Genomic DNA, 14173 nt, shown 5'->3' with positions numbered 1-14173 from the left:
GGAAAGTCAGTCAAGTGTTTGTACATGAAATAGACCAATAATTTGTGTTTTTATCCTTTTCAGACAATGGTTTAAAATGTCACAACTGTCTCTCTGGTGTGAGTCTTTTTTTAACTGCAATTTTTAATTGTTTGAGTTTTTTGGCGACACATCAAGCTTCCCGCGGTCCGACAATCAGCAGCATCTTTCTCATTCAACACATTGTAAGTTATTTGAACAAACCATAGTAAAACAAATTAAACTATTACATGTATTCAGTATTGTTTTTGTTTTATGAAAATATTATTACATCGCTTCTTACTAGACGGAGACATGAGCTTATGAAAGTATTTGCTTAAAATTATTTTTTTCTTTTTTATTTAATACATAACAAAAGTATACACAGTTTATATGTCGTATATTCTGTACTGTAATCACATTTTTATAATAATATATAATAGCAGAATATATAAACTAGTTTATATTATTAGTTGTTTTTAAACAATTATTGTATTTATTGTTTACAGGAAGCTTCTATGAAAGGTTTTACTGGATGGATGTGTGGATACAGATCATGGGTGCATGTGCGCCACATACACATTCAGCTCTTGTGCATGTATTATGAGTTTGTATCAGCTATTATGGTAGCCCCTAACTGCACAAATTATGCCAGTCATCCTGGATTCATAATAAACATTAAAAAGCCAGTCAAAACGGCACACTCGTGTCACTTGCAATACGACTATAGCTTTAGTGGCTCACCGAAGTCTTACACAGTGGAGCTCAAATATGGGAACGTCCACATTGGGAACGTCAAAAATAAAGTGGATACAGTACCTGCTGAGTTCATTGCCATCTTTTTAATGTTCGGCGCTCTGCATATGTTGCCAAAGACATTTCAACAGTTACACTAACAGTAGTATTTATAGTTTAAAGTCATTTAAATATTACAAACAAGAGAAATATTTTTCTCCTTGTGTCAGTGTAGGTGAGGTGTAAGGTCCTTATTTCCAATCATCATCTAATTCTATAGCTCTACTTTTTATTAGCACTGTTCAGCTTGATTGCAATATGATTTTACTTCATGGTTTCTCTGCTTTGTTGTTTGTCACATTTGAGAATAAACTAAAAATTTCAAGGACGTGGACTTCTGAGATGCTGAAAGTGGAGAGAAAGAGTGACATAAAGAGAAAAGAAGTTCATTACCCAGCTGAAAAGGAGGCAAATGGTTTTCATAGTCGCCATGGGGACGGAGCTTTCTCTCCCTGACAAACCTATAAGAAGGTACTTCACCAGCCTAAGCACAATTATTGCATGCTAAAAAGAGAAATATTGCTTTCCGATGTAATATGTGGTAGATATTGATTCATACAGTTCAATTCAAGCAGACCTTCACCTGTCTATTCCAGTTTTGGCCAGTTATGAAACATTTCACAAGCAACTTACCTTAATTCCATTATAAGTTACAATATTTGAATTTCAGAGACAAAGCAGTTAATTAGAAAATAACTCTGTAGTTGTTTTAATAATTGAACGATAAAACCAAAAGCCAAAAAAGGATGCTATTCGCTGTCTCTCCTTTCATTTTTATGCATGAGAAAAAACTCATTAAGAATTTTATATGTGGTAAGTTATAGTTGTTAAGACAATTATGTATGCCATTATTAAATATATGCTAAATTTGTGAGAATTACAGATTTCGCTTTGCAATAATAATCAAAAATTAAATAGATCCCATAACAATCAATAAATACATAAAAATGAAGAAAAAAAATCACAATGTAACCCTGTCTGTGAAATCCAGGCTAATGAGATTAGGAGCATCAAAGTTTGATTTTACCCATTAATTTCAATCTTTGACATGACCTCAGTCAATATTTAAAGGATTAGTCAATTTTCTTACTCACCACCATGTCATCCAAAATGTTGATGTTTTTCTGTGTTCAGTCGTGAAGAAATTATGTTTTTTGAGGAAAACATTCCAGGATTTTTCTCATTTTAATGGACTTTAATGGACCCCAACACGTAACAGTTTAAAATTGCAGTTTCAACTGAGTTTTTAAAGGACTCTAAACAATCCCAAACGAGGCATAAGGGTCTTATCTAGCGAAACGATTGTCATTTTTGACAAGAAAAATAAGAATAATTTTAAACTACAACTCTTCTATCTTTGGTCCTGTGACGCGCCAGCGCAACCTCGCGTAATTGCGTAATGGCGTGGAAAGGTCACGTGGTGTTACATATACGAAACGCACTTTTGCGGCCCATTTTAAAACAATAAACTGACACAAAGACAATAATTTGTATCATTCGACATACAACAACGTCAGAACGGTCCTCTTTCTCGACACTTGTAAACACTGGGGCGTAGTTTCGCAGGACCGGAGATAGACGAGAAGTTGTAGTTTAAAAGTGCATATTTTTCTTTTTCTTGTCAAAAATGACAATCGTTTCGCTAGATAAGACCCTTATGCCTCGTTTGGGATTGTTTAGAGTCCTTTAAAACTGCATTTTTAAACTGCATTAAAACTGTTACGTGTTGGGGTCCATTAAAGTCCATTAAAATGAAAAAAATCCTGGAATGTTTTCCTCAAAAAAAAAAAAAAACATAGTTTCTTAACAAAGAAAGAAATCAACATTTTGGATGACATGGTGGTGAGTAAATTATCTGGATTTTTTTTTTTTTTAAAGAAAATGGACTAATCCTTTAAATATATCAAAGTTACATTACACTTAATGTTCTTTACATTATGTTGAATGATTTTATGAAGAAAACAGTAAATCACCAAAAAATTACTTTAACTGTTTTTTTTATCTGCAGTGTTGCATTTTGTAAAAACAGTGCATTGTTAACCCTAGTTAATGGGTGATAAATAGTTAATTAATTTGATAATTTGCTAGTAGAAGGCTTAGGGGTGATGGATTTAGTTGCTGAAGGGGGATCTTACGGCTTTGCTGATGGCCAGGTCATCTGTGGCTGCTGATCGCACATAGAGCTGGAAGCTATGGTTATTGGAAAATACCACAGCCAAAATTGGCTGGGCCACTCCACCCTGAGCAAATTGTTTTAAACCCTATTATAGCAGCCACACTGTTTCTGTCTTATCAAGTGCCCTGCAGCTTCTCATTAATATTCCAGATATATGGCCTTGTACTCTGTATCATTGTCTATTAATGAGACAGATAATCACTCATTCAATTATCAGACCGTCAGCCCACGACCATGCCCGCCAGGTTAGCCTGTTTTTTAAAGTCAGCGGGCAGGCTGGAACAGAGAGAAACCAGTCAGAAGGTGAGGACGATAGCATGGATTACACCATATTACAGCCTTTAATAAGACAAACAGCTCAGTAGGGTTAAATGATGAGAAGGTTTTAGTAGAACCGATATGTGGTCTCCAGTCTTTGGTTTAAAAGCTCTGCATGTGTGCCCTAACCTTAACCCATCACTACTTTCTTTTGAAAACATTTTCTTCAGACCTTCATGTGCCCTGTGCGATTTGTCACTGATTGTATAATACCATGTTCAATGAGTCATTTCTCATCTGCAGGTTGACCTTGACCCTCGTAGGTCACAAGCTGCTGAGAAATCAAGTACATTGTTAATTCCTGCTGATATTTGCAAAATAATCTTTTCTGTTCATCTGCCGCAAAAGCCACTGCATTAAAAATGTCCTTTAATTGAAGTAGACATATAACTACATACAGAGTAAAAGCAAGTGAGTTTCCTCTCCTTGAACTTCTGTATTTACCAAGCATTCGGCTCGAGCATAAGGCAGCCAAGGGCGGCCTGAGAGGGTCAAATAAAAATGTGGAAAAGAGGTGAAACGTTAACGAAATCATATAAAAACCAGCGCTTGATAAATTCCTGCATTTTAAATCAACAGAGGCGACCATGGCAGTGGTAGAGCTTTGTCGGTGGCCCATTTTCTCGGCACAAGGCACAGTTCCAGGGTCAGCGAAGTTACGAAAGTAATTAAAGCGGCTTGATTCAGTGTCTGCCGCAGAGAAAAGAAAGCAAGCTGTCATTCTGATTTAGAAAAATAAATTACAATTTTAATAAAGGGGTGTAGGATGGGGGTGCTGCAGCGTCTAGCTTGTTAGGTTGGATGGGAAAGGCAACGGGAGAGGAAGGTTTTCTGCCTGTATACTTATCAATAGTTGCAATTTTTTGAAACCACATCGGTATTACATTGCGAAGGCACAAGTGCCCTTAAAAAAAGAAAACCCGGGGACATTAACATACTGATTTCATGCGCGTGGCAAAGGGTCTGTGCCAATATCAGAGAGGACTCAGCACTCCTATTGTCTGCTAGAACTCTGGTCTCCTCTGATATGAAAATTCAATTATATTATAACTAGATCTCGCAGTGCGTTTTGACAGTCAACGGTAGCGTTTTGCCAGCTGCATCAGTGTGGGGGACCAGAGGGTCCTGATAGCGCTGAGGCAGCCTTTCAGCCATTGACATGTTTTTGGGGGACAAGATTACTTAAATGTGTCGCATTTAAGGAAGGAAAGTTAATCTAATGCATTGCCATTATCTCTCTCAGGTAATTCCAATACCACCCCCAAACTACATGTTTACGCACATGCAGTCCTCTCATATTCCCACTTACATTACACTGCAATCAGATTCTCCGCTGTCTCTCTCCTCAGCACAATGTGTGTTTATTTATTTTTTATCTAGTCATTGGCGACAAAATCAACAGGAAGTTTTGCCCGACTGGAATCGTTTTCTTAGTGGCAAGCAGTTTTGAAGTGACAGCTTTCATTGCTCTCCGAGAACTTGTTTTATTTACTCTCGAAATGAGTTAAGCTGTCCCTGAATAGGCTATATTCATTAAATCGTTTGCATACACGTAGCAGAGGGTGGAAATTTGTTGAAATAGAGTGAAAAGACATTTAAAATTTTGAAATGCTACTGTATCAACAGGCTTGGTCGGTTTGCCTTCGCTCACTTAAATTAGTTAGGTGTATTTTTCACAATACACTGACTTAAAAAGCTCCTTGCATCTCCAAAAGAGCAATGATTTTAGGAAATTTGAACATTTCCTGTCTTAAAGGCCATTTGCAATTGATGATAACGTTAACTATAACTATAACGCTGCAGTATTCTTACAAATCATTTTCCTTTAATGCCATTAGTATGGTGTATTTCCTTTAATAAAAGCTTTTGCAATAGATGGTTTTCACAGCACGTCATTAATCCGGAAGTCGGCCCTATTGGCGATACTGACATTGAACCGAACGGACCTCACACATTTTTGGTGCTGAAAATGCCCAATTACTGTTATGTTTTGGGCTGTAATAATCAGTCGGAGCAAGGAAAAAAATTGGGAGTATTACAGAAAAAGCCAAAAGTTATGACAAACCAAGAAAAAGAGTGCAAAATAATGTCAGAGGAAAGAAAGCGCTTGTGGTTGGCCAAACTGAACCAGGATTTCCAGGGCAAGAATGTTCATCAGTTATTTTAAAAAAAAATGCTCTGAAAATTATCCCAGTGATATCATTCATTGTATCTGTATTTTAATAGTGATGTGAACTCTGCTATTCTCTTCAATTTTGAATGATTTTCAATTGATTAAAACTATAGTTCTCATTATCATTCATTAGTGTGAATGGTCCTTTAGTCGGCGCAGCAAAATGTGTAAATGCTTCTTTAGTTGGTGTCATGTTTATACTGTAGCAGTGTATTTACTGCGATACCTGGCAACATACTCTAATTGCACGATTGGGTTGAGGTCCAGATTTTGATGGGGCCAGTAAGGAAAATGGCCTATATCTCCTATTCGATGGTTTATAGAATTATGACTTTGTAGATACATAGGTGGCCATCATAAGGAGATTTAGGTAATTTTCTTACTGGCCCGTGAAAAGTCCGGACCTTTAAGGGACAGTAAGTAGGATTTTAAGTGTTTTATTAATCAAAATCAAAGTCTTTATTCATAAATATGTCCTCGTTGGTGTCAAATGACCTCTGCCAGTGATCTGACTTTTCCTTGTAAGCTTAGAATTTCTTCTCTTTACTTACATTGAACGGGTAAGTCCAAGGAGGCTTCCATGTCGTTCCGCCATACTGATAAACTATAATAGCAGAGAGGGACAAAAAGCACTAGCCTACCAACGCGTTTCCACAATGCGTTTTCATTCAGAACACGTGAACCAGCTGAAACGGACAAGGAGATCAGTGATTACATAACGGCTACCGTAGTTGCATGCAACACGCATTTGGAAAAGCGATGCGCTAGAGAGCACTATTCGTTTGAATGCAAAATACAATTTCACCACTAGATGGGGGTAAATCCTACTTATTGTCCCTTTAACCCCATCGAACAAATTTGATGCGAGTTGGAAAATCAACCGCACTTGCGATTCAAAGGAAAGCCTTTGGCTTGAGTTGCAAAATGCATGGGATAACATTAGGGGGTGTGCACACCAAAGCTTTTAAATGCATCTGAAAACGCCCGGCAGACACCGATTCCCTTTTTTTTCTGCCGACTGACATGCTTTCTTCAGCTGAGCACTTTGTTTGCTGTGATACATTTGCTTTGTTAATCAGTCATTGTACGATGCGCCGGTTGGATGTTGTGATATCTGTCCTGCCCGCTCCACTGTGATTGGACAGCTGTGTGAGAACTGACATTGACAAGCTGAGCTTTTCACCCAAAGTTGAATATTTTTCAAGTCACGGCGCTAAGCAGTGAGCGCGAAAAAACGCAGAACGCCGGCTTCCAGCGTGGAAAAAAAAGCCAGCTGCTGGCTTATTTGAAAAACTCCATTGAAAACAATATTCTTTATGCCCAGCTGCACTACTTCCTGAACTTCAGCCAGCTTCTTGGTTCCTGTCTGCCATTATTGGACAAACTGATTTATCCAGGTGTGCCTGACCTCGGTAGTCACAAAAAACCTGATTAATCCAGGTGTGCCTGACCTTGGTAGTCACAACAACAATAATCAGACACACCTGGATTAATCAGTTTGTCCAATAATGGCAGACAGGAACCAAGAAGCTGGCTGAAGTTCAGGAAGTAGTGCAGCTCGGCATAAAGCCTATTGGCCACTGGCGTAAAAGCTCTGGTGTGCACACCCGCTTACTCATAAAGTTCTATATATTGACACTATGCCAGAGAGATGTGCTGCTGTAATTGCTACAAAAGGAATTAAATATTAAAGTTAAAAGTAGATAAAAACAGTACGGCCCACTTCATCTGATACTTGTTGTGCACCATCATTATGAAATGAAATTATGTTTCGGGGGCGGAAAGTTCTACAACTGTACATCAGGAATTTTTGATAGATTTTTCTATATCACTGGACTTTACCTCTCATTATGTGTGTGTGTGTGTGTGTGTGTGTGTGTGTGTGTGTGTGTGTGTGTGTGTGTCCGTGTGTATGTCTGGTTCTATGTGGGAGCTCATAGAGAAGGAAACGCCCCCACTTCAGCCCAGAACCTTGAGACCTGAGAGTGGACCCCCCATTAACCCAGCACACTGCACACACATACCTGCCTCCCCTCATTAGGCTGTGTTGAAGTACATGCTCACCCGAAAGTAGAATAGAAATCCTAATTAGTATTCTCTGCAGGGCTACAACCATTAGCACTTAATTATCACAGAGAGCAGCCCTCTTTCCGGATATGGGATAGGGATGGGGGGGTTGTTGGATTGCATACAATATTTCTACATAATGATTAACCTTTATTTTGAACTTTTGTTGTAGCTCTGGCATATGTGCTCATATATTTGTCTGTATTTGTGGAGACTGTTTTCTATGCTGTGCTCCTTCAGGTGTTTGATATTGTTAGATCTGATTTGGGTTAAAATTTTTGCATTTTTGGCAGATGCTGTTATCCAAAGCAACCTACAGCGCATTAAATCAATAAATGTTGTTTATCAGTATGTGTGTTCCCTGCAGTCAGACCTAATGCTTTATCAACTGAGCTACAGGAACACAGGTCTGCATAAGGTTTAATGAGTGAAACAGGTGCATTATTTTTCATTTCTTATTGTCTGAAGATGACATGACAGTTCAGTTTTGTCATCATTTTCTTGCTAATGAACGCGAATAAATAAAGTCTTAGCAAATATTTTGAAATAGTAATTTCTTCCATGGTATTTATATTATAAATATAGTCATATTGCAGGTTTTTTTTCAAACATCATGGAGCTTTTCAATGTTATGATAGATGCATGCAAGCCTCTTTCTATCCTTTAAGTAACTCTACACAAAGAAGTGATAATGAGTTTGGGGGATTTATGCTTTATCCCTTTTCCTTCTTCAACTGGTTTCAGTCTCAAGCTCAGCCCAGTACTGGTGCCACCTTTCACTTCCTGAAACTTTAGAGGTGGAAAGCCATCATTTGACAATTTGGCCCGAATGGGGCGGCCATCAGATTGAATGTCGTTTTCCCACCAGGCTTCTCCATCCAGCCCAGCATGGAGGGGGTTGGACAAATAGGATTGGGTGTAATGTGCAGAGTAAAATTAGCACTTTGATGGCAGGTAATGGTTGAGATGAGTGCCAATGACGTAGATTTTTAGAAAGATCTCTTTTTTTGCCCTCTCTCCGTAGGTTTGCTCCTTTCCCCAGCACACCTGTAAGATCAGACCAGGCTGGCCTCTGCTGCCAAGGCTGTAATTTGTCCCTGATCAATATAATTATGCAATTCCAGTTGCCTCCTCCTGCTCAGATGGCCAGCCGGGTGCCCGTTTTCTTGATGAGTAATCCCATATAGACATTAACCCCAAAAGCCCTCGGATGTCACAGAGACCAGACCTCACACAGAATCACACCTCACAACTGTGAATTTGCTTGAAAAATATTACAAATAATACACAATGTAGGTGACCTAAATTAAAAGTATAGGGCACCAGTGTAGTAATTTTATTTCTCTTAATTTATTTCAATAATTTAAAACTGGAAGTGCTTATATAAGTGCACCGACTTTCAGGTGCACACACTAATTTACGAGCGAGTTTTCATGTATCACATACAATTAAAACAAATGAGAAATGTGATATACAGTTTATATTAAAACTCTCTCATCAGCATTAAATAATTTAAACAACAGCTGCATGCACATATACTCACATATTGGAGGGCTGATATTTATCTACTCAAAACGTTTTTGTTTTTTGTTTAAAATTTTAACATACATAAAAGAAGCCAAGCTAATATGAAAAAAATGCAAAAAATAAACTATTAATAGTAATATTAATGTGCTTTGGTGGGCACCTGACAGACGGCACTAGTGGGCACCATGTTGGAGACCACTGCCTTATACATTCTTAGACACGCATAAGTATGACATTAAGGATAGAGTGAAGGAAAGTTATTCATATTGCATATGTTCAAGCTAATTTCAACTCTTAAAAAGATACTCAAGGAAGTGGCCCAAAACTTTATACATTTTTTGAAGCATTGATCTTGGAAAAACAAATCTTTTCAAGTTTAAGGGCGGCCACCAATTCAGCCAACTATTTATGAAAGCTAGATGGTAAAGTGGACTCCCATTCGATCAAAATCACCCTATTATCTACAACCACTGAACATAAGAGACAACTGCTTGGAGGTTGTTTTAACCATTATTGTTATTATTCTTTTTTATTTATTTCTTCTTTGATTATTTCCTCTCTGATATTGTTTGTTTTATATTATGCAGCACTTTGGTCAGTCCTGGGACTGTTTTAAATGTGCTATATAAATAAAAAGAACTAGAACTGTGGAGAATTTGTCAATGCTGATCCATCCAAAATGTATGAGCAGGATAGATAATGGATACATTTTATTGAGTTTAGTTCTGGTATTGTGTTACTTATGTAATACTGCATAAATTGTAATCTAGCATTAATAGAACAGGTATGCATTTGTTTTAGTCCCTCTTTTACATAAATTTTTCATCTATGTAAAGTCCTTTACCGTGGTTGGTCCCTTGCCTTTCCACAATAAAAATACCTTATCTGACTGGCAGGGCATAGAATTTGGATCATTACAAATGAGCAAGTGCACGTAATATTAAACTCGTTGTTATTTGTTTCAAAATTCTTATGAAATTAAATAGGCTACCTTAAGACACAAAAACAGAAATACACTGTCATTATGCATTTAATTTAATACCCAAATAAGTTAGGTTTGTAACCATACTCAAAAATAAGGTGTCATGCTACATAAGCTGCTTTTGTGATTAGTCTCCACTCACATAATATAGGCTACTGTTTAAGAGATGAGCATGTAAGAATTTCTTACAAAAAACAAAACAGATAACTTAACATAATAAATGAAAATAAAGGTTTTCACTGAACATCAGCCAAACGATATTGTGGTATTGCATAATATTTACTAAACAAAGATAATAAATGTATCCATCTGAGAACAGTGTGTTGTATTCATGGTTTCTTGACTATAATTAATCGATTCAGCAGCCGGCTGGTCTGCAGTGCTTGTGACATGTGTTGTGTCCCTTTTCTCAGTGTGTTATTCAAAACACCTCTAGGGCTTTTCACACATGAAATTGTTAACCCTGGATTATTCTAAACCCCTGGTTAACAGAATCCTGGGTTATCTGTTTCACGTTTCACACTATTCATTCTTAACCATGGTTTAAGAGATAACCAAAATCTGTGCATTCCTAAACACTTGGTTAACATTTTAATTTGGATATTTGTGGTATCAAAAGTCATGATTGGATTAAAGGATTAGTCCATTTTCTTAAAAAAAAATCTAGATAGTTTACTCACCACCATGTCATCCAAAATGTTGATGTCTTTTTTTGTTCAGTCGAGAAGAAATTATGTTTTTTTGAGGAAAACATTCCAGGATTTTTCTCATTTTAATGGACTTTAATGGACCCCAACACATAACAGTTTTAATGCAGTTTAAAATTGCAGTTTCAAAGGACTCAAAACGATCTGAAACGAGGCATAAGGGACTTATCTAGTGAAACGATTGTCATTTTTGGCAAGAAAAATAAAAAATTTGCACTTTTAAATCACAACTTCTCGTCTTCCTCCGGTCCTGTGATGCGCCAGCGCGACCTTACGTAATACGTCATCACGCTGAAAGGTCACAGATGTTGTATGCGAAACTACGCCCCAGTGTTTACAAGTGTGGAGAAAGAGGACCATTCTGACGTTGTTGTATGTCAGATGATACTAATTAATGTCTTTGTGTCGGTTTATTGTTTAAAATGGTCCGCAAATGTGCGTTTCATATATGTAACACATGACCTTTCCACGGCATTGCGCAATTGCGTGAGGTCGCGCTGGCTCGTCACAGGAACGAAGATAGAGGAGAAGTTGTGGTTTAAAAGTGCATATTTTTTATTTTTCTTGTCAAAAATGACAATCGTTTTGCTAGATAAGATCCTTATGCCTTGTTTGGGATTGTTTAGAGACCCTGGGTTAATTTCAGGGTTAACCCAGCTTCTAAATTACAGGTGTGGAATGCTCCTTAAACCAGGATTTTAAAGCAGGGTTTAGAATGAAGACAACCCAGGGTTAAGCACAGTGTGAAAAGCCCTTCTGTCTACAATAGCACAAAAAGATGGTGACGTTGACCATATCTTGTCAAAGAAGATCTTAATACACTGAGATAGTACAACAGCTCTCCTGATATCTCTCAGTCAGTTTTGTGCTCGTTACTGTAAATATCACGACTTCAACGGCCGCCTCTCTCTGATTCGCTCTGTTCACAAGCTGAAGGTGAGACAATTTCATTCTTTGATGTTTGTCACTGACTGATCTGAATAATTTAAAAAGTCTATCGGATCAGATAAACCTCAGATAAACCATTTTAATAGAGAGAAGAAGAGAAGAAATGTGGAAAACGTTTTTCACCATATTGCATTTTGATGTGGTTGTCATTAAAATATTAGACATATAATATTAACAGAATGGTGGCCTATATAGTATACGTTTTGGATTTGGTGGGCCCTCTGGGCAGTGGGGGCCCCTATAATTCACCCCATTAGCAGATTTAAAGCATCAAAGATGGACTGATTTCAACTTTTGACATGACCTAAGTCAATATTAAAAATATCAAGGTTAAATTTCATACAATGTTCTTTAACGTATGTAGAATGATTTTATGTAGAAATCAGAAGTGAGAGCTGGCTACCCCTAAAAATATCCCCTGTCTCTGCCACTGTAGACGGTTTCATCAGATGCCCATGTGACGTGATTACGTCTGGTCAGAACTTTATTTCCGGTTTCAGTTTTTTTAATGGTCTGACTAGAACAAATAACTCATTGAAAATAACAAATGTTTTGCTTTTCTAGGTAATCTATGTGTTGTTTATTTTGCTTGTTATATAAATAAACTACTTTAAAAGGACTTTGTTGTTATATATTTTAAGCGGAGTTTACCGGAAGTTACGTGTTGAGCACGAAAGCCGCTTGTTTATGTTGTTACTGCTGAAACCGTCTATAGTGTCTGTAGTAATCTCACCTTTCCCCTTTATGTTGCCTCTTTAATTATGCACTGAGTGAGGCCCAATGCCACACACATTTCTCTCCAGCTAAATTATATTACATACATTCAAATAATTTGATTCAAATTTCTAAGAATTCCCACTGTTTATTTAATCCCCTTTAATTTGCCCCAGATTGCATGTTGACAGATAAGCGGTGAGTGGTGAGTTAAACGTCTTTATTAATCTGGGCTTGTCACTTTGACAAAGATGGAAATAAAACACCACTTACTGTCAGGAGCCATCAAGGCAATCAGAACAACAATTAAGGTCTGAAATGGATGACTTGGAAAGGTCATCATTAATATGGCTATTTGGAAAGCATGTTTCATTGCTCTGTGCCACCACATTTTAGACTTTGCAAAATGTTACATGCTTTTCCATCCTTTAATAACTAAGATTGCAATCTATTTACCAATTGTTTCTGTCATTCAGACATGCTGAATATTATATGCCTAACAGGGTTTTTTTAAGCATTCAGAGCATTATTCTTCAGTGTGGTTTAAGGTGATCCTTAGACTTACTGTAACCCTAATCTCATTTTATTGTTTTACCTCATACCTTTTCTCATTCACACGTGTAAAGCTTTTTAAGATCCAGGTCAGTTTTCCCTACCAAGTTTTGTGGTCTGCCATGTTGTCCATTCCGCTCAGCTTTTTAAAAAATGTTGAATATCAACAATGGCTTTCAATGGGCCATTGTCAACTTTTGTATGAAGCAATCTTGGCTGAATGCGATGGCTCCCAGTGCAGGGCGGGCTCGGCTCGGTGCAGCTGCGAACTGGAAGACTGACGCTCTCCTGCCCTCGTCTCGGGGCTCAGAACGGCACGGTTGGAGAGATTAACATGGCTCTTTCCTCCTACATAATATTAAAGTTCTCACAGAGACTTGCGTTAAACACACAGGGAAGGTTTTAGAAGAGCGACTGTGCAATGGTGAGTGTCTTTCTGGAAAACTGTAGCTGTGGGCTGGAGTATCATTTGGGGGGGGGGGGGCAGCTAAGGGGTTGGAGGAGGGGGTTGTCAGCTTTGCACCTCAGTTGTCAGAGTGAAACTGGCGGATTTTATTTTTTATGACATTTTATTGATGTTTCCATGTTTCACAAGGATTACATGAAGAGAATTTGTGAATCATGTGCTGCATGTAATGTCATTGTTTGTTAAATCTGTCTTTCTTACTGTTGATCATTGTGGGTCCCATGAAGTAGTCATTATCATAAAAAACCTTAAAAATGTGAATCATCCTAACAAAGGACTGTTGTAATTGACCATGGTGTTAACTGCAAAATACTTGTTACCATTCAGTTTTGAAAATGTAAAGGTCTATTTAACTGACAGAACTATTTATTAATATTTACATTTTTTGAAAACGTTTGATAATTCAATGATGTCAAAAGTTGATGGAGCAGACACATGTGGTCTATGCATGATGTGTGAAAGGTAGTCAAATGTCTTTGTTGGGTTGTCACAGAGAGCAGGCAGTTAGTGTATGCAACGCGTCTCCTCCAGTACAGTCCGCAACAGCTTGTATGTACTATTGACATGTCTGTTTCCAGGGCTTTGTGCTGTCAACCCTACTGCACCCTTTTCACCTCAGGAGAGAGAGAGAGAGGGAGAGAGAGAGAGAGAGAGAGAGAGAGAGAGAGAGAGAGAGAGAGAGAGAGAGAGAGAGAGAGAGAGAGAGAGAGAGAGAGAGAGAGAGAGAGCAGTATATTTGCTTTTGGAGGAC

This window comes from Misgurnus anguillicaudatus, chromosome 16 (genome assembly GCF_027580225.2).
Source record: "Misgurnus anguillicaudatus chromosome 16, ASM2758022v2, whole genome shotgun sequence".
Taxonomy (NCBI): Eukaryota; Metazoa; Chordata; class Actinopteri; order Cypriniformes; family Cobitidae; genus Misgurnus; species Misgurnus anguillicaudatus.
Note: the sequence above shows the minus strand (reverse complement) of the source record.